The sequence below is a fragment of the Monodon monoceros genome, unplaced genomic scaffold, assembly GCF_005190385.1.
Source record: "Monodon monoceros isolate NGI ecotype Baffin Bay Population unplaced genomic scaffold, NGI_Narwhal_1 Super_Scaffold_11, whole genome shotgun sequence".
NCBI lineage: Eukaryota > Metazoa > Chordata > Mammalia > Artiodactyla > Monodontidae > Monodon > Monodon monoceros.
This window is the reverse complement of record NW_021703767.1, coordinates 114,939,604-114,952,217: the sequence shown is the minus strand read 5'-3', so window position 1 is coordinate 114,952,217 and position 12,614 is coordinate 114,939,604. Positions and strand designations below refer to the sequence as shown.

The 12,614-nt window shown below is 38.4% G+C and overlaps 1 protein-coding gene across 2 annotated transcripts in view; it reads left to right on the top strand.

Moving 5' to 3' along the window:
* Positions 1-338: 338 nt before the first annotated feature.
* AGTR1 (angiotensin II receptor type 1) overlaps positions 339-12,614 on the top strand; it is a 44,812-nt gene continuing 32,536 nt past the window's right edge. Inside the window, exon 1 of one of the 2 annotated variants that reach the window (XM_029215245.1) lies at positions 339-525. The gene's annotated coding sequence lies outside the window, so the exon portion shown is untranslated. The remainder of the gene's footprint in view (positions 526-12,614) is intronic. The other variant, XM_029215246.1, reaches the window with a different exon arrangement.

The following is a 12,614-nucleotide window of genomic DNA, read 5'->3' as shown; positions in this document are numbered from 1 at the left end:
TTAGTCCTTAGAAGTTTCCCAAGTTTAAAAAAAAAAGTAGAGGAATGATCTCGGTGTGAAAAGCTGCTCCTGCAACCGCAGCTCTCTTCCATTTCTCCACTCCCTCCCCCAATGCCGGGTTCTGGGCCTGGTACTCAGATCTAATAAGTGACAGTGGGGTGACTGTGGCATCATCCCGCTTCCGTCAGCATCTGGAGAGGAAAGGGGGTTGGGCCGAGAGGGTCTCCCGGGCGGGGCGGAGGAGGAGGGAGTTCAAAACACAGCCTCGCCCCTGGAACCCTCGAAGCAGCAACGCCCCTCGCTATAAATTTGTAGCTGCCTTCGTAGAGAATGATTCCAGCGCCTGTCAGCCAAGGGCCCCAGGCAGTGGGCGACTGAGCGCCTGGGCGGACGCAAGACTAGCAGCTCTGCCGGCCCGAGGCGGCGATCCCTGGGGAGGAACCCGAGCGGACCCCGAGAGTGAGGGCGCACCCCGCACCTGCGCCACCAGCTCGGCCGGACGTGGGCGCAGCGTCCCGAGTGGCGGTGAGTGGCGCGGACTGCCCTGCCAGGCTTGGGGGCTGGGGGCGAGGGTAGTCAGTTTCCTGCCGAGGTGTGAACTGCGGGCGCTGTGCCGGGAGGCTCCCGGGGACGAAGGCGAGAGCGAGCTTAGTTCCAACCGGCGCCCACCCCGAGCTGGAGGCCCTTCCCCAAATCAGAGGAGGGGCGTCTGAGTTGGGAAGAAACAATTTGAGCTTGTTTGCCGCATGCCCCAGAAATTTCATTCCGATTTGACACAACTCTATCGAGTACAAGCAAGGAATCTGCAGAAATGGGATGCAGCCAAGTAAACTTTCTTCCCGACGCTTTTAGCTAACTCTTGTCTTTTAAATGTGACCTGAGTGTATGACTCCGCGGGGCGTCCATTTAAAAGTTGTGCCACTTCTAAAAGTGAAGTTGAGTGTCCGTCCCCTGCCTTCCCAGGCCTCGCACCAACAAAGCTCACCTCCCCCATACCCCTCTCTGCAAACCATATCGGTGGGTCCTTGGCACAGGATGCCGTGCCCACATCGAATTAATTGGGGAGGGGAAAAGCCGGGGCTTCTCCACACCCCAATCCCCCCAGCTTTGGCCAGGGCACGTTTGTAACTGAGGGGGATTCTAGGAGAAGCTCTTCTGCTTCCAAGACTGAACAGAACCTCTTGCTGGCCCCTTCCCTTCATCCACCTCTCTACCTAGCACCCCATTCTCCAATTCTCTTAAATATCCAGCCCAGTCTCTCCAAAGTGCCAGATGCTTCGTCTCCAGAAGCATCTCCTGCCCTGACTTTGGGCCCCCATTAGAGACCTGGCTATTGAACCCATCTGGGGCCTCTGTACCTAATCTTTGTTTGCTGATGGCTTCATTAAGAATCAAACACTCACTAGTGGCCCTCTGGTGCCCTCTCTTCCTGGTGAACGTTTGGGTGCTCACTTTCCGCTGGGATCACATTTTCGACCTGCTGCATTTACTTCCAGTGTCTTTCCTGGAGGAGAAAGTAACAATGAGGCAGGGAGGAAATCTGGCACCCTGCTTCTCTGTTTTATAACTTTTTTGAGCAACTTATACCTCCTCTTAAAGGTGCCTCATCCCCAACATGATTCTCTTGGTAGTTACCACCCAAGGATCCTGGGTCTCCAAGGTTTATTCTCCTTAGCATAAGCAGTAACACCTTTATAATTCTTCTCAAAAAAGGAAACTGTCTGTTTCCCTTGTCCCCTGCAGTGTTTCCCTAGCTCTAAAGGCCCCACCGCGTGGATAATCTTTCCTCAGGCTGTGGTGGAGTCCACCACCCTTTTGGAAGACAGTGCAGGAGCAGGGAAGCACAGAGAGCTGGGAATGGAGACTCCCACTTAACTGGCCATGTGCTGTTAGAGTTATTTCACAACTCTGAACCTCAAGCCCCCGCCTGTAAGTTTCCCTCCAGTGATAAAATTCCTTGATTCCTTTTGTTTCCTAGTTATTGCTTAAAAAAATAAAAGCCTAAAATAATTACCCTTTTATAGCCCATGTCTGTGGTCCTCAAAACTGTCTAAATAGCTCTCCTGGTAAATTGTCTGGAAAATCATTAGGTCCAAGTGTCCATCCCCCAAATTAGAGTTGGCAATTCCTACAACCTGGCTTAAGGCTCAGGGAGTGGCCCCAAGTTGCTAGATCTCAACATTTGTTAAAGTTTCATGATTGTTAGTGTCAAGTCTGTTATCTACTCTTTTTCCCCCTTTTTTTCCCCTGACTTCATTGTTCTTTGTGCCCATCATGAGGCCTTGATTTCTAGCTCGGTTCTTCTTTGATCTTAAACTGAATAAACTGCTCCATCATCCAGCTCGGAAGAAAACTGGTTTTCTTCCACTGATGCCAAAGGAAGACTTGTCTTCCTTGAGTTTTATAAAGTGTCTTTCAGTCACTGTTGCTTTGGCAACGCTCTGCATCCCAAGAGCTCTGAGCTTCAATCTCTCCTATCACTCTCTCGCCCTGCTTCAGTGTTCAAATTGTGACTTTGTGAATTGTTCAGGTTTCTTCCTTCTTCGTTTTTTCTTTTCCTACTTTGGGTAAGAACTGTGTGTGTATACCTGTATATGATTTGGGGTGATTTTGCCGCTGCTGCTTATAACTGTTGTTGCCGTTACTATGACTAATTGCTTGCCCTATGCTAGAGGGAAAATAATGAAAGAAAATTTAATCTGCTCCTTACCCAAAGCCCAGGTAAAATACTTAGCTGAGGAGGAGTTTGAAACTCACAGTTAAAATGCGGGACGCACGTCTCCCATAGTCTTATCTGTGCTGTCACACTGTCCTTTTCATGCAGCTGCATTTTGCTCTCAAATTTGTTACAGGGACCAAGATCAAGTCCCATGACACTTAGATGTTTTCGCTGCCTGACACAGGCTCCTGGTCTTCAGCCCCAAGCTCGCTGGTTTACTTGGTCCTTTTCCTGCTCAGTCATGACTGAGCAATGCCAGAGATTCTCCCAAGTGGGCTAGCAAATTAAGAAATTTATTTAGAAGTTTGATGTAAATCCAAGTGTTGTGAAAATTAAAAAGCTGTCTTGAAGACAGCCTGTGGCAATAAACAAATATAGAGCCAGAGCAACAAAATATGACAAAGTATCCAAGGCTGGGTTAGGAACACTCTTCTCCCATGTTATCTAGCAAATTGGAAAAATCAGCTTTCCAACTCATCACCACTGGAAAGTACTATTATTTTCTTCAAAATGCTTATAAGCTTTCTCTTGCAAAATTGCCTGAAGTCATTGGATTACATGTGTTTCTCTTCGTGTGTTTATTAAAACAGTATACTAAAGCTCCCATAAACAAAAGTAAATTTTGTTCCATTTCCAGCCTTAATTTAGCTATCACTTTACATTTTCTATTCTTCATCATGATATGAATTTTAGCTACTAAGACTCAACTTTTCAGTGGCTTAATACACAAAGCCATCTTAAATCTAGGAGTATCTATAGAGATTTAAGGTACTATTCAAATGATTTGGCAAATGACTACCATTATCCTATTAAAGCTCTAAAATACATCTAAAATAAATCACAGCAAAAAAATTATATAAAGAGCTATAAATTTGCCAGATGTTTTGTTCGTTGGTAGTTAATGACAAATTTGACGATTAGAAAATGAAATATATAACAATCATAAAAATGATAAGTGAATCTTAACTGTGGTTGTATTAACATTGAAAGTTTTTCTATCTGATTTTGATTCTTTCTCTTGATAGTAGATGAGCACAGACGGAAAAAAATTCCCTTGAATATGAAAACCAAAATTTCTTTCAAAATATTTTACTAACGAAGAATGCACTATATACTGTAAATGCTGTACAGCTGCTTTATACTATTGATACATTATTTTTATAGCTCAATTTAGAAGAGTTTATTTTTGTTTGTCTGGTTCCTAAATAGGTGCATCATCTAAATGTCTTAAGTAGAAATAAGTGTCTAGAATCTGCCCATTATGGTTTGATTTTTCTTCCCATACTCAAAAATATTTTAAATTGTGTTGCCAATCTCATATTTAATTACTTTTCTAACACAAGTTGGAAAAATGGGTAAGAAATAGACATGCTTTATTTTTCATAATCTCATTGTGCCTTCACATTCCAAGTTCCAATTCTAGGTGTCCTTAAAACTTAAAATCATAGAATTAATAATCATTCAGTTTGGGTCAACTTTTATGGGATTTCTTGTTCATTTTATATACATATACGCTGCTTTGTTCTTCAAATGATGTTAAAATCTCATTTAGATCAATGAATTAAAGTACTAGTGAACTTCAGACTAAGAATAGTAGAGAATACACATTTGGTTCTGCACTTTTAAAGAGAGTTAATGATTGCTAATTTCCCCTCTAAGTTTTCTTTGGCTATTTCCCATTTTATATTAATCAGAGCTCCTCTTATCTACCTTGGAAAATGAAGAATTATATCTACGAAATATATCAACAGTAGTAGAAGATACTTAGAGGGAATTCAATGGATCTGATATTAGGCCCTGAGGACACACCAAAGTATAAAAATGGTCTTTGCCCTAGAGAGATGTTGGTCAAGCTAAGTACATATTTAGATATGGGTCTCTCTAATCATCTCAATGCCACTGGGGTGGGAAGCCATTTAGAAACAACCCTCCTCCCTCCTACCTTTCAGACTAGGTGGAATGTCTAATGTGGTTACATTGTTTGATTCTAGCCACTTCCATAATAACCACTACAACTTTCCTTTCCCCATGGGGTTATAACTCCTTTGATTGTATGCACCACACCCAATTGCATCCTTGTATTCTGTTAGTAAATGCTCCACAAGTCACTTTCTTGCCTGTTTGTTTTTGGCTAAAGCTATGGAAAACATAAAATACATTTTCAGATCCCTATATTGTAGAAGAGAAATGTTAGAGAGAAACCACTTCCTATTACACACAATAAAATGACTTAAAATTGATGCTTTAGTCTTACTAATTGAGGAACTAAGTATTAATACCATTTTTTTAGTCTAAAGCTGTAATGGCAAGGGCAATGTAGAGAAAAGAGTAAGAAAAGGAGAAATGAAAAAGAATAAAAGGTTGAAATATCAAATCAGTGGTTCTTCAGGCTTTAGAGAGCAGGTAAGGCAAGCATATGACAATCACCTGGGGAGCATTTTAAATCTGTACATATTGTCTACACTTCCCTTTTTCCTCCTTTCCCCATTTCCCCCTATTGAGAACCACCACATCTATTACAAATTAGAACCAATCTTCCATAATTACCTCAAGTGTCCAGGTCCAGAGACTAGCATCATGGGCATCACCTGGAAGCTTATTAGAAATGCACACTTTCAGACCCCACCCAGACTCACTGAATTAGAATCTGCATTTTAACAAGATCCCCACGTGATTCAAATGCACATTAAAGCTAGAGAAGCACAAGTGGACAGTACCTCTGGCTTGTTCAGAATGATTACCTAGAGGTTCTTTCCTTGGCTTTTTAATAAACAATTTTAATAAAGCTAACATTTATTGAGCACATACAATGTGCCAAACAATATTCAGCCTTTAAATAATGTGTTTTATTTAATCCTCACAACATCCCTATATAATAGTCACTGCCTTATCCCCATCTTATAGATTGGGATACTGAGTAATAATGAGATAAGTAGCTTACCCAGATGTGGTAACTGGTAGAGTCAAGATTTAAACACAAATGTTGATTACTGTGTTCTGAGCCACCACCCACACTGTCTGCTCTACACTAGGCTGCCTGCTTTTGAAGGCCAATTAATTATTTGATAATTTATTTAAAGTTATAACTGGAAATCAAGTTCTGTTTCCCTCATAGCAAAAAACAAGATGTCCTCCATTTTGGTTAACATTTGCCTGTCATCTTACCTTTAACTGCAATAATGAAGAATTCTAGAAATTCCTTCTTTAGTTGGGAAAAAAATATGAAAACTATGACAGCCCATTATTTAAAACTTAAGGCTTGATATCTCTATTTTCCCATAACTTACCTGAAATTTACTTTTTTTCCTTACCTTTTTGTGTTCTGATGAACTTTTTTTTTAAAAGTACTTGAATTAAACAAGCCATTTCCTACATATATAAACTGTTCATCTTTCCAACTCAAATTATATATCACTCTTTCAGCTTTTAATATAGACACTTATTTACCTATAGGCATAGTTTACAAAACTTTAGCTGAATATAGTTACTAATCAGTCAGTCTGCAAACAAGGGTGACTTATTTTAAGCCAACGACTCCCCAAATGATTTAGTCTCTGAAAGATTTCTCCCAATGCATATAGATTGAGAGTTGTCAGTTGGATCTGGTCAAATGTCTGTTGCTTTGACAGGGCCTCACTGATGTTGGTCAAAAGATTGAGGTGATGGGCTTCCCTGGTGGCGCAGTGGTTGAGAGTCCGCCTGCCGATGCAGGGGACACAGGTTCGTGCCCAGGTCGGGGAAGATCCCACATGCCACGGAGCGGCTGGGCCCGTGAGCCATGGCCGCTGAGCCTGCGCGTCCGGAGCCTGTGCTCCGCAACGGGAGAGGCCACAACAGTGAGAGGCCCGCGTACCGCAAAAAAAAAAAAAAAAAAAAAAAAAAGATTGAGGTGAGTCTGGGCTCCCTGTGATCATGTTTGAGAGGAGAGGTGTGTCAACGGGACTGAGCAGCCATGATTTTCTCCGTGATAAAGGGACATCCTTAGGAGACAGAATTTCACCAGCTGCTGCTTAGATCTAGAACTTTCGGCAGTGCTAACAGTACAGCGTCTACCTTGTAAGTTATGGCTGAGGGCGAAATCAACCCAGCAGTGCCATAAAGCCAAGTAGCAAGGGAACTTGTGCCCAGGAGACATCCTGCATGTTAGCAGGCAGAGTTTCTTAGTGCTAATAAATGATAACGTACTAGTGATTCTCTTATGATCCTTTAGAGTCCTGCTTGTCTCACTAACCCCAAATATCTGTGACTGTGGCTGAATATAATCTGCACCAGGTTTTTTCCTAAATAAATTGAAAAAAAATCTCACAGCATTTCTTCTAGTAAACTTCATTCGTTTACAATTTTATTATCACACACACTTTTCTTCACTTTTTGACCCAAACTCTTCTTGTTATACAATTCAAATTTATCTTACATGCTTCTGAATTATGTGGGATGCTGCTAGAACAAGAATGGTCCATTAACCCAGCTTTAATAATCTAATTCTCTTTCCATTCAAATGATGTCATGTCACATAAAACACACTGTACCATGATGTCTTCCAGCACTTAACCTTCACACAGTTAATTACTGCCACTTTATCAGGAATGGAAAAGAATCTGATGTGATTCCTACGTAATGATTTCCTGAATGTGTCCTAGTGTTTGATCTACTGGGTTAACAGAATGGATTTTTGAGAGAAATACAAATCTACTCTTTTAATTCCCATTACATTAAGCCATATGATGAAACATTATATAGTCATTATATATTTTTATATAAATATATTTTAAAACATTTAGTGACAAGGAAAGATAATCACAAGTAAATATAGCAACATATAAAACATAAATCGAGTGAGAGCCTGTGTGTGTGTATGTGTTTGATAGATTCTTGTCAAGGTGCCATTAAGGTCTTACTTGGGTCACTGGTATTCTAATGAAAATAGTTTAGTTATATTAGCACTGATTTGTGAGTAAATCACTGATATATTTTTTAAATGCCTGCATATTTGCGGAACAGATAAAAAATACTAGGAAAAATATATAACAAATCTTAAATGCTTTTGAGGATTATTAAGATCAAGGCTAAGATCAAAGGTGACCTTTTTCTTTCCCCCTTTTTTTTGCATGTGCTTTCAAAATTTCCTATAATGAACCTCTATTATACTTCATACTTGCTGTTTATCTTGGAATTTCTTTTCCTTTCTTTCCAACTCACTCTAGATTTCAGATTGTAGACGCTACTGTTAACCCTCTGGAGAATGATACTGGCAAGTCAGCCCTGTCTCTGTTTTTTTTTTTGTCCCTAAGGTACACTAGAGCCTTACAAGAATCCACAGATTTTACACCAGAGTGGTATTTTATAGGAAGAATCATCTAATGGGAAAATCTTTGCTATAACAACAAAATCACCAAAAAATTGGGATAAAAATAGATACTTTTAATGCCAAAATTCTCCTATATCTCCTGTTATCACAATGTGATAGTAAAGCTGGTGTACATTGTTGTTTTAAAAAAAAAAAAAGCAACCTCTACACAGTCTTCTTGAATAACTCTTTAGCTTTAAAAAATTCCTGCTTAAAAAAGTCCCCAAATCTATAATGAAAAATATTGATGAATTTGGCTACATTAAATAGAATTGAAATGGTTGTATATTAAAAAGCACCATAAACAAAGTCAAAAGATAAACAAGAACTTGGGAAAGCTATTTGCCACACATTACATGTAAAACGCCCATTTTCAACATGAGCTCTTTAAAATGAGAAACAATGAACAACCCAATGGAAAAATGAGCAAAGGCCAAGACTGGGCAAACTAGTAGAAAAATGACTACAAACAATAAGAAAACAAAAAGAAGCTCAACCTCATTCATAACTAAAAAAATGCAAACCAAAACAAATATATACTTTTCACTTATCAGACAGAAAAAAATTTAAGATTTGATACAAGCCAGATTTTTGGTATCATAAATTCATGTAACCTTTATAGAGGACATTTTGTAAGTATCTTTCAAAAACTTAGAGTGTATAAACAATTTGCATCAACAACTATATTTGGAACTTATTCTACTGATATAATCATATAAGTACAAAAATGCATATGTATAAATATGATCATTGGGCTTTTTTTTAAGCATCCAAAAAGGGAAATTGGGAAAAAAAAAAACAACCTTACAGCCCATAATAGGGGCTTGTTAAATAAATTATCATATTTCAGTGCAATGAATGGAATACTATATAGCTATTAAAATGAATGAGTTAGATTTATGTATACTGATGTAGAAAGTTCTGCTAGCATATTATTAAGTTTTAAAAAAAAAGGAAGCAAGGCACAGAACATATAATGTATAAAATGAAAAAACATGGATATACACATTTATATGCATGTATATACATTTTTTAAAGTCCTAGAGGGGTACATAAGAAACTATTAGTAGTAAGTATCTCTGGGAAGTGGATCTGGAGAGACAGAGTTAAGAGACGTGTACTTTTGTTTTATATGTTTCTGTAAGTTGTCACTTATATCACATGCATCTATTACTGCAATGAAAGATTAAAACTGAAAACATCTTTTTAAAAGATTCTTTTTCAAAATTATGGTACAATAACACTTGTATAAGCTCTAGAATCATAGCAAAGTCTAAATATAAATTCACAAGTAAAAATCTAATCTATTAGGATATTTCTTATATTTAGTAGTTATGTCTACAGAAATGCCTTAGAAGATTGCACTGTTTTTGACCCAGAAACAGTCTTTTTCTCCTTCTCTAGCATTCATGTAAAAGGGTGTGAGGGAAGATGTCGACTATAAGCAGGAACAGGACCAGGTCAGCCACTCAGCAGAGCCCAAGTCTATATAAGGAAGAATATGTTCTTGATGTCAACCAGATGGCTTCATTACCTTCAAAAACTTTCTTAAGATGTAGTGTTAATGCTTATTTTATAAATTAGAAAATTAAAATCTGACCATATTCAGTGAATCTCATTAATCTTTTTTTCTTTCCAGATTTGATACATGTTAAATTGGTCTAAAATGGCTGAGGTTTTATCTGAATAAGTCACTGAAGCCATCCCAGAAGGTCTGCATCCAGATAAATGTCTTACACCTATAATGCTGTGTCTGTCAGTAGTTTTCTCTAACGTGTCAACAGTGAAGGCAGCACAAAAAGCCACATATGCCATTGTCAGGTGACAGAAACAGAGGAGGCAGAAAAGAATGAAGTTCCAGTCTTACCCCATCCCTTCCAATATACAGCTTAAGAACATATATATTAATATGATTTTCAATATAAACAGTCTCAGAATTACCAAGATATTCATGTATTGATGATAAACCATGTGAGAGATGTGCAAACCCTTGGCGAGGATCTCCTCATGGTCATAGGCGATCGCTCTGAGCAGTGCGTTCCATGCTACGTAGGGCTTTAGTAGGGCCAGGAGGGAAATGACTGTGCTCTCTCATCGGCCACCAAATGGGGAATCGGGGCTCTGTGATGCCCCAGCACTCACTTCTAGAGGCGGGCATATGTCTAAACACCATAAACCTTGAAACTACCTGCTCACCTTCAGAAAACCCGAATGTCTCAGAGTCTCATTCTTACAAAAGTCTCCCTTACTCCAGTAAGATATAGGAAAAGGGGCTCTGAAATTGGATATAGAGGTACCCTTTAATTCCCATGCAGGTTAGCCCTCTGGTAGATGTGAGTCCTGTGGAGTCACACGGCAGGGCATTACACTCAGAACCTCAGAGGGCAGCTAGAGACTGCTCTGTTGGTCCAACTCCTATCACATAGGCCTGAATGATATTTTTCATAAAAAGACTCCTGGATTTACCCGGCTAGCAGGACTTTTTTCTCCTGACGTACATCCAGCTCAAAGAACAAGCCCTCAGCTTCCCAAACTAACAGGGGAGACACTCCCTAGTTCCTCCAAGGAGAATGAAAAGAGTAGCTTGTCCCATTCTGAATATGTTGTGATTGCATTTTATCAGAGTAGAAGGTAGATAAGATAGGTGGTGGGTTACATATGTTAGAGGCGACTAGCCTTTTTGATTGACAAGTAGGAAACACTTGCTGGAAGGTACTCCACAGTGGTGTTAGGAAACTATTTAGGACCGCTTTAATCTTGGAGACAAAAATAGTAACATTCTACAGAGTTCTGACACTGGAAATCTTTAGGGGTTTTTTTGTGAGGTGTAGTTAAACCTAAGAAGCTTAGCTGTGCATGTTTTCAGCAAAAATCCAGCTCTGGAAAACGTACATTAAAATCTATTGAATCAGTTAGGAAGACACCAAGACTGGAAGCTTTCTTTTGCATCCTAAGAGTACGGATCAGAAGGAACTCTTTGTCTGTAACACCCCATCAGCCTTAGGGCAGAAGAATCGGGACAGCAATACGGGGGGCTCCTACTGGAAATGATTCTTAGACCATCCTCTCTTCTCCTGTATTTTGGAAGCCCCTCGGTTTCTGATTAACATTCCCATATTTGTAGCAAAATTTTCCAAATAACTGTGACATTTTGCTTACAAATAAGAAAACACTGAACAAAAACATTGTGTAAAATTTTAAACTTTTTCAAACCTTTAAGGTTCAAATGAATGAGCAAAACATACTTAATTCTAAGACTTTTTTTTTGTTGTTAAAGAACTAATGCCATACCAATTCTGCCACTAACTAGCAACTTTGCCTTTGGTTTCCTGTGAAAGAATCTTCGAGGCCCCATCCCAATCCATGGTCACTATATTGAAATACAAAAAGTGTTTTCCAAGGGCCTTCTGAACTTTGTATTGTCACTTTAAAACTTTCACCAACTTACAACTATAGAACTTTGATCTCTTATTGATTTAAACCAGTAATGTGTAAACAGCATTTCAGAGCTTGTTTTATTGAACGAAAAATACTTAGGTTGAAATCTACTTATGAAAAATGGGAAAACCTGGTTCGGACATAGAATAAAGAACATGTTCAGTAGCTTAAAATCTTTGGTAACCATTTGCCCCATGTGGCTATTTAAATTAATTACAACAAATGAAATTAAAAACCGAGTTCCTCAGTTGTACTAGCCACATTTCAAGTTCTCAATAGACACATGTAGTTAGTGGCTACTGTATTGAATGGCACAGATATAGAACATTTCTATCACTATGGAAAGTTCTATTAGACAATACTATCATAAACAAGCTATTAATAATGCAGTGGACTTCCACTGCTACTTGGCAAGAAAGTTTTGTGCTCTTTTATACTTATTTGGAAATTTTAAAATATTTTTTAAATTCCAGTTTTCTCAGTTGTAGGTTATCTGGTGTATAGTTAGTTCTCACAAGCCCCTTTTCCTTTTTCCTATTTATTTGCCTGTTAAAATATGTGGAATTAAATGTTTTACTTAAATATTTATTTAAATATTTTATGTACTCTTCTAAAGTTAGAGGTTTTCATTTCCTTAAAAATTGTGAAAAGTGGTACACACAATTATGTTGAGCTAATACATGGTTGTTGGCTTTTTTACCTGAATCATTGACATCTCCAAGTAAGAAAAAACTAGAAAAGATGTAGGATCATTTTTAAGGCCAATATTTTTTCTTTATTGTTGATATTCTGTAAGATTTTATTTTTCCTACAATGATAGATGTGTCTCAATGATACTGACTTTAAACTAAAGTTGACTTACATTTTTTCAGCAGTTGGAGAGCCAAGCAAAATAACTATTAGATCATTTATTTCTTTTTATCTTTTTTTATGGAAATGTGTAGTATTTTGATTTCAAAATTGTATGTATCCCAGATAACAATATTTTGTTTATCATTTTAATTAATATAATCACCCCCTTTTACAGTGTATTCTTAAACTTCTTAGTCACGATTTTTCCACTAATACGATCCTGTTATTTAACATCAGTCTCAATTACTTTCCAGTCAC